Genomic DNA, 11,991 nt, shown 5'->3' on the forward strand with positions numbered 1-11,991 from the left:
AAGAAGGCAAGGCACTGAAGAATTGATGCTTTTGAACTGTGGTGTTGGAGAAGAGTCTTGAGAATCCCTTGGACTGCAAGGAGATCCAACCAGTCCATTCTGAAGGAGATCAGTCCTGGGATTTCTTTGGAAGGAATGATGCTAAAGCTGAAACTTTGGCCACCTCATGTGAAGAGTTGACTCATTGGAAAAGACCCTGATGCTGGGAGGGATTGGGGGCAGGAGGAGAAGGAGACGACTGAGGATGAGATGGCTGGATGGTATCACGGACTTGATGGATGTGAGTCTGAGTGAACTCCGGGAGATGGTGATGAACAGGGAGGCCTGGCGTGCTGTGATTCATGGGGTCGCAAAGAGTCGGACACGACTGAGCGACTGAACTGAACTGAAGATAAACATTTCCATAAAAAAAAAGACATTGGTTATCTCTAGGTTTGAGAATAGTTAACTTTAGGTGAAACCAGGTGTCATGGCAACACAGAATTTTAAGAGGAACCTCCTTTTAAATTTATATGGAGAAGGAAAAAATATTGCTAGTTTGTTTCCTCTTGCCTCTTAAGAGAGATAAAAATGTCTGACACTTGCAGGCTATTTCCTCCATTTGGAGACGCCTGGCCTTCCTTCCTGTAACCCTGTCAGTAGTATAGATATTTTTTACAATATTTACTCTTCCAATCTGAGAATATAATATATCTGTCCATCTGACTGTGTCATCTTTGATTTCTTTCATCAGTATCTTACAGTTTTCTGAGTATGTCTTTTACTTCTTTAGGTGTATTCCTAGCTATTTTATTATTTTTGTTGCAGTGGTAAATGGAGTTATTTCCTTAATTTCTCTTTTATTTTCAGTGTATTGGAATGCAAGTGGTATTTATGTATTAACTTTGTATCCTGAAGCTTTACCAAATTCATTGATTATCTCTAGTAATTTTCTGCTAGCAAATTTAAGGTTTTCTAGGAGATGGCAAGAGTAAACATCGACATTCTAGGAATCAGGAAACTAAAATAGACTGGAATGGGTGAATTTAACTCAGATGACCATTATATCTACTACTGCGGGCAGGAATCCCTTAGAAGAAATGGAGTAGCCATCATGGTCAACAAAAGAGTCCGAAATGCAGTACTTGGATGCAATCTCAAAAACAACAGAATGATCTGTTTGTCTCCAAGGCAAACGATTCAATATCACAGTAATCTAAGTCTATGCCCCAACCAGTAATGCTGAAGAAACTGAAGTTGAACGGTTCTATGAAGACCTACAAGACCTTTTAGAATTAACACCCTCAAAAAATGTCCTTTTCATTCTAGGGGACTGGAATGCAAAAGTAGGAAGTCAAGAAACACCTGGAGTCACAGGCAAATTTGGCCTTGGAATGCAGAATGAAGCAGGGCAAAAACTAATAGAGTTTTGCCAAGAAAATGCACTGGTCATAGCAAACACCCTCTTCCAACAACCCAAGAGAAGCCTCTATACATGGACATCAGCAGATGGTCAACACTGAAATAAGATTGATTATATTCTCTTCAGCAAAAGATGGAGAAGCTCTATACAGTCAACAAAAACAAGACCAGGAGCTGACTGTGACTCAGATCATGAACTCCTTATTACCAAATTCAGACTTAAATTGAAGAAAGCAGGGAAAACCGCTAGACCATTCAGATATGACCTAAATCAAATCCCTTATGATTATACAGTGGAAGTAAGAAATAGATTTAAGGGCCTAGATCTGATAGATAGAATGCCTGATGAACTATGGAATGAGGTTTGTGACATTGTACAGGAGACAGGGATCAAGACCATTCCCATGGAAAAGAAATGCAAAAAGGCAAAATGCCTGCCTGGGGAGGCCTTACAAATAGCTGTGAAAAGAATAGAAGTGAAAAGCCAAGGAGAAAAGGAAAGATATAAGCATCTGAATGCAGAGTTTCAAAGAATAGCAAGAAGAGATAAGAAAGCCTTCTTCAGCAATCAATGCAAAGAAACAGAGGAAAAGAACAGAATGGGAAAGACTAGAGATCTCTTCAATAAAATTACAGATACCAAGGGAACATTTCATGCAAAGATGGGCCCGATAAAGGACAAAAATGGTATGGACTTAACAGAAGTAGAAGATATTAAGAAGAGATGGCAAGAATACATGGAAGAACTGTCCAAAAAAATTTTCATGACCCAGATAATGCCAGACATCCTGGAATGTGAAGTCAAGTGGGCCTTAGGAAGCTTCACTATGAACAAAGCTAACAGAGGGGATGGAATTCCAGTTGAGCTGTTTCAAATCCTGAAAAATGATGCTGTGAAAGTGCTGCATTCAATATGCCAGCACATTCGGAGAACTCAGCCGTGGCCACAGGACTGGAAAAGGTCAGTCTTCATTCCAACCCCAAAGAAAGGTAATGCCAAAGAATGCTCAAACTACCAAACAATTGCACTCATCTCACATGCTAGTAAAGTAATGCTCACAATTCTCCAAGCCAGGCTTCAGCAATACATGAGCCATGAACTTCCAGATGTTCAAGCTGGTTTCAGAAAAGGCAGAGGAACCAGAGATCAAATTGCCAACATCCGCTAGATCATGGAAAAAGCAAGAGAGTTCCAGAAAAACATCTATTTCTGCTTTATTGACTATGCCAAAGCCATTGACTGTGTGGATCACAATAAACTGTGGAAAATTCTGAAAGATATGGGACTAACAAACCACCTGATCTGCCTGTTTAGAAATCTGTATGCAGGTCAGGAAGCAACAGTTAGAACTGGACATGGAACAACAGACTGGTTCCAAATAGGAAAAGGAGTACGTCAAGGCTGTATATTATCACCCTGCTTATTTAATTTATATGCAGAGTACATAATGAGAAACGCTGGACTGGAAGAAACACAAGCTGGAATCAAGATTTCTGGGAGAAATATCAATAAACTCAGATATGCAGATGACACCACCGTTATGGCAGAAAGTGAAGAGGAACTAAAAAGCCTCTTGATGAAAGTAAAAGAGGATAGTGAAAAAGTTGGCTTAAAGCTCAGCATTCAGAAAACATAGATCATGGCATCCGGTCCCATCACTTCATGGGAAATAGATGGGGAAACAGTGCAAACAGTGTCAGACTTTATTTTTTTGGGCTCCAAAATCACTGCAGATGGTGATTGCAGCCATGAAATTAAAAGACGCTTACTCCTTGGAAGAAAAGTTATGACCAACCTAGATAGCATTTTCAAAAGCAGAGACATTACTTTGCCAACTAAGGTCCGTCTAGTTAAGGCTATGGTTTTTCCTGTGGTCATGTATGGAAGTGAGAGTTGGACTATGAAGAAGGCTGAGCACCGAAGAATGATGCTTTTGAACTGTGGTGTTGGAGAAGATTCTTGCGCGTCCCTTGGACTGCAAGGAGATCCAACCAGTCCATTCTGAAGCAGATCAACCCTGAGATTTCTTTGGAAGGAATGATGCTGAAGCTGAAACTCCAGTATTTTGGCCACCTCATGTGAAGAGTTGACTCATTGGAAAAGACTGTGATGCTGGGAGGGATTGGGGGCAGGAGGAGAAGGGGACGACAGAGGATGAGATGGATGGATGGCATCACCGACTCGATGGACATGGGTTTGGATGGACTCCGGGAGTTGGTGATGGACAGGGAGCCCTGTCGTGCTGTGATTCATGGGGTTGCAAAGAGTTGGACAAGACTTAGTGACTGAACTAATTAACTAACTAACTATTAGCCTAAAGTGTCTTACCTACTAAGGCTATTTCTTTATTGCATCCTTCAAATCTTAGTCCTTATATTCTCTCCATTCATCACTGCCATCAAGTAAGAAATCTTGCTTGATTCCTCTCCTCTGGAGGGAGAAGTCCATGCAAAACAAACCAGAGCTACATATATTCCAAAATTTTCATTCTTTAGAGACAATGATGATGATAAAGCTGAATAAGTTGTTTTTTTTTTATAGTTACTTGTATTACAGAGACAGTTTTATAAAAGTGATTATTCTTGCAGATTAAAAGATTAATGGTAATTAGTAGAGGAAGGACACTTTGAACACCAGGTGGTACAGTTGTTACATCTTAGTGTTATATTTCCTCGTGGACATTTGTTATTTTTGCATTCTGTTTTGAATTCCTGTAGTTCTGTCAATGTTATTTAGGGTAAAATTAGGCCAGAGAATATTTCTGAATTGATAAAAGGTTATTATATTGGAGTGAAGAAAACAGTCAAAGGGCTCAAGACTTTTATTGAAATAGGGGCTAGTAGAACATTTCAACTTTGTTTGCAGACAGGATTTTTTTTTACAGAAATGAATTTGGATGCCAGAAGCAATCATGTCCCTGCATGATTTCTTGAGGTGGTGGAGGATACTGCTCCTTCACATCTCATCAGTCAACTTAATGCAGGTGTGAGTGAAATATAGCTTTAATGGTGACAATGAAATAGATGTGGTGTCTTATGTTACTCATACTAAAATAGCAGATAACATCATGAATACTTCCTTAAAAGACACAAATGAAACCTTCCTGTAATACTATTTCCAATTTGTAAAGCACTTGCATTTATCAAAGCACTTGCATTAAATCACCTACTCTTGTGGGGTATGCATTGTAAACATTGTACAGATGAAAACTGAAGTTCAGAGAGGAGCATGGGACTAATCAAGGATCATATGGCCAAGCAGTTGAGCTGGGATAAAAACGGAAAACTTTTGACTTCCAATTTAGTGGTCTTTTCATTATACTACTTTTCATCTGATATTGGTAGCAATATTTTAAAAGAAGAAATTGTCACATTGTAGGCAACTGTTTTGGCTGTTGATTTACTCATTAGGTTTAACAAAAAACAATCATGTTACCTTGTCTTGGAGTGGACACTTAACCACACCTTCCTCATTTCACTGCTAGAGAAGAAAGCAAAATATAAAAAAGGAAACAAGTAATATACTTCAGACTTATTATCTGATAGGTGCTGTGTGTGACACATACACAACTATATGTACATCTTTGGCTCTGTATCACACAATTCACTAGTATTCTTATAGATGGTCTTCAGTTTATTATGAAAATAAAATTACACCATGTATTTCAACACACTAAAGCCAAGAAATTTAAAATGATTTTCATTAAAAACATTAAAATAGAGAGAGGCTGGCAGTTGACAGTGTCAAGCACATGCAGGGTCCGCTGGGGACTGGCCCAGGCTGCGCTTGCCAGTGCAGCAGCCCTGAGGCGATGGAAGAGCAGGCGCGTGAACCCAGGCCTGTGGCGCCTAGTGCTCTAACGCGGAAGCCTCTGAGACCAGACTCGCTGGTCATCTATTGTGAGAAATGCGAGTTTGCCCGAGGGTGGGTCGGGAGCCAACGACCCCAGGGGAAGTCTGATAAAGAAGCTCTTCCAGGCGCCAAGCAAAGACAAGACACTGGAGCCTCCCAGCACCACTCGGGTGGGAGAGTAGTTGGGAGCCAGGGCCCAGGAGGCCGCCGGGACTGAGCCTGGACCCTCCGAGCCCCCTGGAGGGGGGCTGCCCTCCTGCCCAGTCTGTCAGGGCACCCTCCATGGTTCCGGCTGTGTCCCAGAGCTCGGAGCTGCTCCAGGCCAGGAGCTAGGGGCTGCAGCACTGTAGTCTGATTTCAGCTCACGCTACTTCCTGTTCTTGGCCAAATTTGACCCTTTCTTCCAATACTCCGGCCTGGATGCTGACGTGGTGGACAGAGGAAGCAAGCCAATGATGGGGACTCCTTGAGGTATGTTTGGATGATTGGGACCCCAGGTCCATCCTCACTGCCAGATTTTGTGCAGAATACCCAAGTGTCCATGTGATTGTTCTTTTCCTGGGAATAAAATACACCTTTGAAGAAGCTTGTCATTTCAGAAGGTTTGAAATGCTGTGGAGAAGGTGGGAACACAGAACTTGGAAATAAGCTGAGTTCTTTTTTTTTTTTTAAATAAGCTGAGTTTTAACTGTTATGACACAGCTGAAGCTCTGGAAGATATTTTCTTGTGTTAGGTGGATCTATTTTTGCTTCCAGAGGGCAACAGAAGAAGGAAAGGCTGCTTGGAAATATTTTCAATGGCATCTTTTTGAATGGCTTGCTGACAAAGTGGTACCATGATACATTTTAATGTATCTTAATTAATTTTGAAAAGAAAAAAGGCAAAGAGCATGGATATCAAACATAATGCCATGGTGTTTACTGCTTTCAATCATATTGGACAGATTGGCACCATTTAAATTAAAGTTCTGTGATCATAAGATCTTAAGAAGATCACACAAATACTATGGTTAACAAAGAGCAAACACATACTCACACTTACACATTCACACACATACCTCCCTTTCTAAGCACCACTGCATCATAAACTACAGTGAATTCCCAGCTGTGCAATTGATCATCTTATGAAGTGAATCAGAAAGCACGTTTAAAACCACTTGAGAGCTGTAAGGTCACCCTATAAATGCCACTCCTGTTGGGCTGTAGACGCACAGTGTTAACATAAAAAGATAAAGAGTCAAAATACTGCTAGGAAACCTTTTCATGTACTTGGACAGTTTCTTTCAAGTTGACAGAAGAATACTGGAGCTTTCTTCCTTCAAATCTGTATCAATGTTCCTCTTCTGTAGCACTGTGTAGAATGTGCTTCCATGGTTCTCTTATCCCCAATTTCCGAAAAGGATAAAACCCCTCTATTTAGACAGAACATGGACTCATGACATGTGAAATGCCCTACCTTTTGGTCTAATTCTCACCCCCATCTATCATGTAATCATTCCTAATTTGGCAGCAGTTCACTATCTCTGAATAGGGTGTTTGAGACAAGTGGCAGCCCCTGGGTGGCTGGGAGACAGTAGAATCAGAGTGTTGGTAAGGAGTTACTGTGACCCTAAATCTGTCCCAGCTCATGACACTAAGAGTAAATTGATTTCAAATTCAGAACCGTCTGAGAGAAATTTTGGAGAAGGCAATGACACCCTACTCCAGTATTTTTACCTGGAAAATCCCATGGACAGAGGAGCCTGGTAGGCTGCAGTCTATGGGGTAGCTAGAGTCAGACACGACTGAACGACTTCACTTTCACTTTTCACTTTCATGCATTGGAGAAGGAAATGGCAACCCACTCCAGTGTTCTTGCCTGGAGAATCCCAGGGTCTATGGGGTTGCACAGAGTCGGACACGACTGAAATGACTTAGCAGCAGCAGCAGCAGAGAGAATTTTGTATCCATGAAAACAACCCAAAGAATTTTTCACCCAGTCAAATCTTACAATGTTTTATCAAAATATGTCTAAGAATATAATTATTAGAAAAGGGAGGGAAGAGAAATAGGTTTCTCAAGAGTAAAATATTTTATAAATCAATTTTGATATATTCATTTAATTCTTTATTCACTTAATACTGTATTCTATTTTTGTAACTTTTACTATGAGAATAGGTCCTAGAGTTAAATATTTATTTTTACATAATTATTGGTCTTCAAATAGTTTTCCTACACTTCATATGGTTTTAGTTTTATCAGTATAATTTTAAGTCATTCTGTCCTTGGTTATCTATTTATATGTTGTTTAATTGAATTTTCAATTTGACTGTCAGCAGCATGTTCAGTATTCTGTACTGTGCTTGGTACTGTAGGGATTTGTTTGTAAATAAGTTATGGATGTGCATTTGAGGAGGGTACTTCTCTCCATATAGACTCTGTAAAGACAAAGATTCCCTGCTCTAAGAAATTTTCCTTTTTAACTGCTGCTATTTTGCTATTTACTGGATTATACTTAGTTTAAAAGATAATGTCAAAGATGAGAGATTTCTTTAAAGGATCTTTTTGTATTTGCAGTTCCCCTATTTGCAGGTTCCATTAATTTTATATGTGAATGCTTTAAGTCAAATTGTTATGTGCCTTTCTACTGTCAGAATAGGATAAAATATATCCTAGATCAGATTTATCTGAGATTGAAATGATGTGAACTCTGCCTTCCATGTGGACTTCCCTGGTGACCCAGTAGTAAAGAGTGCCTGCAGTGAAGGAGATGCAGGAGACGCGGGTTTAATCCCTGGGTGTAGAAGATCCCCTAGAGGAAGGCATGGCAACCCACTCCAGTACTCTTGCCTAGAGAATCCCATGAACAGAGAAACCTGGCAGGCTGCAGTCCATAGGGTCGTACAGAATCGGATGTGACTGAAGTGACTAGGCAGCTACCACCCATGTAATAGATGAAAAGCAGAAAAACAAATTGGTTACTGTTTAAAAGCACTGAGATCTTCCAGAATCATTTGCATATCAGTGAAGGTGACTCCAGGAAGTAGATGTCAGAGGTGGTTATGAGGCAAGAACAGGTTGTCCCAGGCCCCAGAAGGATCAGCTTAACACTCCCTCTTGTCTGTCTGGATTCATGCCTCAGCTCAGGGCCTGAGTGTGTGGTTGGAGCCAGGAAGTCCTTTTCTAACTCTGAATTAACCCAATTCACTGAGTGACTCTGAGCAAATCAAACTTTGTATCTCAGTCTGAATAAAAAAAATTTATAATTGCTTTTCACAAGAATGAACAATAGCTATTACTGAAAAATAGTTTCATTTGTTCAGGAAAGAATAGCATATGAGATAATATGATTAGGCACAATGGAGAAGAAAAGTCATTGGAAAATTATTGATAAAGCCTGGAGAATAGCTTGACAAATAGCTTATCAAATTCTTTAATATATGGGTACAGATCACCAGTGCCTCAGACTGAAAGGTAGTTATGTGGTGGAAAGGTAGTTATGTGGTGGAAAGGTAGTTATGTGATGGAGAGGTAGTTATGTGATGGAAAGACTGAAAGGTAGTTATGTGGTGGAAAGGTAGTTATGTGGTGGAAAGTTAGTTATGTGGTGGAAAGTTAGTTATGTGATGTGATAGTTATATAACTGAAAAGTTTCCTCACTATGCATATAGTTTTTAAACTTCTGGTCACTGACACTGGAAAAAAAGAGAAGGCTTTATCAAGCATTGCCCTTTTCAGTGGGTTAAAGGTGCAGTGCTGTAGTTATAGATGGTGACGCCATAAAATATCAGGCCCAGACAATAGTTATGGCAGTCTAAATAGAGTTATTTTTTACACACTACTTGCAACATGAGTGCAATATTGTATATTCTGTATCAAAGAAAATATTTTTTATAATTTTTAATATAACTGAATTTGTACAATATGAAAAAATTGAAGCAAGAGTATGGTTATCATAACTACTCATCTTTTTCTCCCTTCTTCCTAAATATCACCATACCAGATTATCAGTCAAAATGAAGTGTATATTCTAAAACCTGAACTAGGAGAATCATGTGGCATCTAAAATCTCCAGTTCTCTCTGGAGATAGAATATAATAAAATCAGTTGGAATATTTTAAAAAATTTAAAATGCAACTTAGCATTTAAATGCTTAAATCTTTCAAATAACTTACCAGGATATTTCTCTTTCTGGACATACAGAAGCAGTGTATTACTACTTGATTAAGACTCTTTTAAGCCCATCAGAAATCTATAACTAGTAATTCAACAAATATTTACAGAGTCCTTAGCGTCTGCCTATGATGCAGGAGATCCGGGTTCAATCCCTGGGTCGGGAATATCTCCTGGAGAAGGAAATGGCAACCCACTCCAGTATTCTTGCCTAAAAATCCCATGGATGGAGGAGCCTGGCAGGCTACAGTCCATGGTGTCGCAAAGAGTTAGACATGACTGAGCTACTTCACTTATCACAAGTCAGGCACTGAGATATGCTATGGGGTACACTGTGTCTTTATAAGAAATAGATATTGCTATGAATATGTTCAGTTTTTAAATCCCTTTTATTGTGAAATACTTTTTTTTTTACCAGGTTATTGTGTGGGGCTGGGTCTTGGTGGCAAAAGGTGGACTTAAAGAGAGCTCACACTGATCAATATTCCCTGGGGCTTCGAACTTCCAGTGTCCTTGCCTCCATGGTAAGACACAATAGACCTTCACTTCCCCATGAGACCCTCCAAGACCGCTTGATAGGTGTATCCAAGATTCCTATGGAAATACTGCTTTGTGATGAGACCCAGTGCACATGAGGCCTTGTGTGCATCCTCCAAGAGTGGAATGTTTCTTCCCCTAGCCCTGTGGAGCTCCTGCACTCAAGCCCCACTGGCCTTCAAGGCTAAAAGCTCTGAGGGGTTCTTCCTCTGGATGTTAGACTCTCAGACTGTTTGTAAGGCTATTTAATTCTTTTTTTTTTTTTTTGCAGTATAATTGATTTACAATGTTGTGTTAGGTTCTACTGTACAGCAAAGTGAGTCAGTTATACATATACATATATCCACACTTCAAGATTTTATTCCCATATAAGTCATTACAAAGTACTGAATAGAGTTCTCTGTGTGTAAAGGATGTTCTTATTAGTTATACATTTTATATATAGTAGTGTGTATATGTCAGTCCCAGTCTCCCAATTTATCCCTCTCCCCTTTCCTTCATGGTAACTATAACTTTGTTTAAAAACATCTGTGACTCTCTGTTTTGTAAAAAGATGCATTTGTATTATATTTTAAGATTTCACATATAAGTAATATCATATGATATTTGTCTTTCTGTGTTTGACTTCCATCAGTATGACAAAATCTAGGTCCATCCATATCACTGTAAATGACATTACTCTTTCTTTTTTATAGATGATTAAAACCTAGATAGCATATTGAAAAAGCAGAGACATTACTTTGCCAACAAAGGTCCATCTAGTCAAGGCTATGTTTTTCCAGTACTCATGTATGGATGTGAGAGTTGGACTGTGAAGAAAGCTGAGTGCAGAAGAATTGATGGTTTTGAACTGTGGTGTTGGAGAAGACTCTTGAGGGTCCCTTGGACTGCAAGGAGATCCAACCAGTTCATTCTGAAGGAGATAAGCCCTGGGATTTCTTTGGAAGGAGTAATGCTAAAGCTGAAACTCCAGTACTTTGGCCACCTCATGCGAAGAGTTGACTCATTGGAAAAGACTGTGATGCTGGGAGGGATTGGGGGCAGGAGGAGAAGGGGACGACAGAGGATGAGATGGCTGGATGGCATCACTGACTTGATGGACATGAGTCTGAGTGAACTCCGGGAGTTGGTGATGGACAGGGAGGCCTGGCATGCTGCGATTCATGGGGTCGCAAAGAGTTGGACACGACTGAGCAACTGAAGTGAACTGAACTGAACTGAATATTCCATTATATATACATGTATCACATCTTCTTTATTTTATTTTATGTATTTTAGTTGGAGGCTAATTACTTTGCAATATTGTAGTGGTTTTTGCCATACATTGATATGAATCAGCCATGGGTTTACATGTGTTCCCCATCCTGAACCCCCCTCACACCTCCCTTCCCATCCCATCCCTCTGGATCATCCCAGTGCACCATCCCTGGGCACCCTGTCTCATGCATTGAACTGGTGATCTGTTTCATATATGATAATATACGTGTTTCAATGCTGTTCTCTCAGATGTTCCCACCCTCACCTTTTCCACAGAGTCCAGAAGACTTATATACTTCTGTGTATCTTTTGCTGTCTCGCATATAGGGTTATTGTTACCATCTTTCTAAATTCCATGTATATATGTGTTAGTATACTGTATTGGTGTTTTCCTTTCTGGCTTACTTCATTCTGTATAATAGGCTCCAGTTTCATCCACCTCATTAGAACTGATTCAAATATATTCCTTCTAATGGCTGAGTAATATTCCATTGTGCATATGTACCAAAGTTTTCTTATCCATTCATCTGCTGATGGACATCTAGGTTGCTTCCATGTCCTGGCTATTATAAACAGTGCTGCAATGAACATTGGGGTATATGTGTCTCTTTCAATTCTGGTTTCCTCGGTGTGTATGCCCAGCAGTGGGATTGCTGGGTCATAAGGCAGTTCTATTTGCAATTTTTTAAGGAATCTCCACACTGTTCTCCATAGTGGCTGTACTAGTTTGCATTCCCACCAACAGTGTAAGAGGGTTCCCTTTTCTCCACAACCTCTCCAGCATTTATTGC

This window comes from Ovis canadensis, chromosome X (genome assembly GCF_042477335.2).
Source record: "Ovis canadensis isolate MfBH-ARS-UI-01 breed Bighorn chromosome X, ARS-UI_OviCan_v2, whole genome shotgun sequence".
Lineage (NCBI taxonomy): Eukaryota > Metazoa > Chordata > Mammalia > Artiodactyla > Bovidae > Ovis > Ovis canadensis.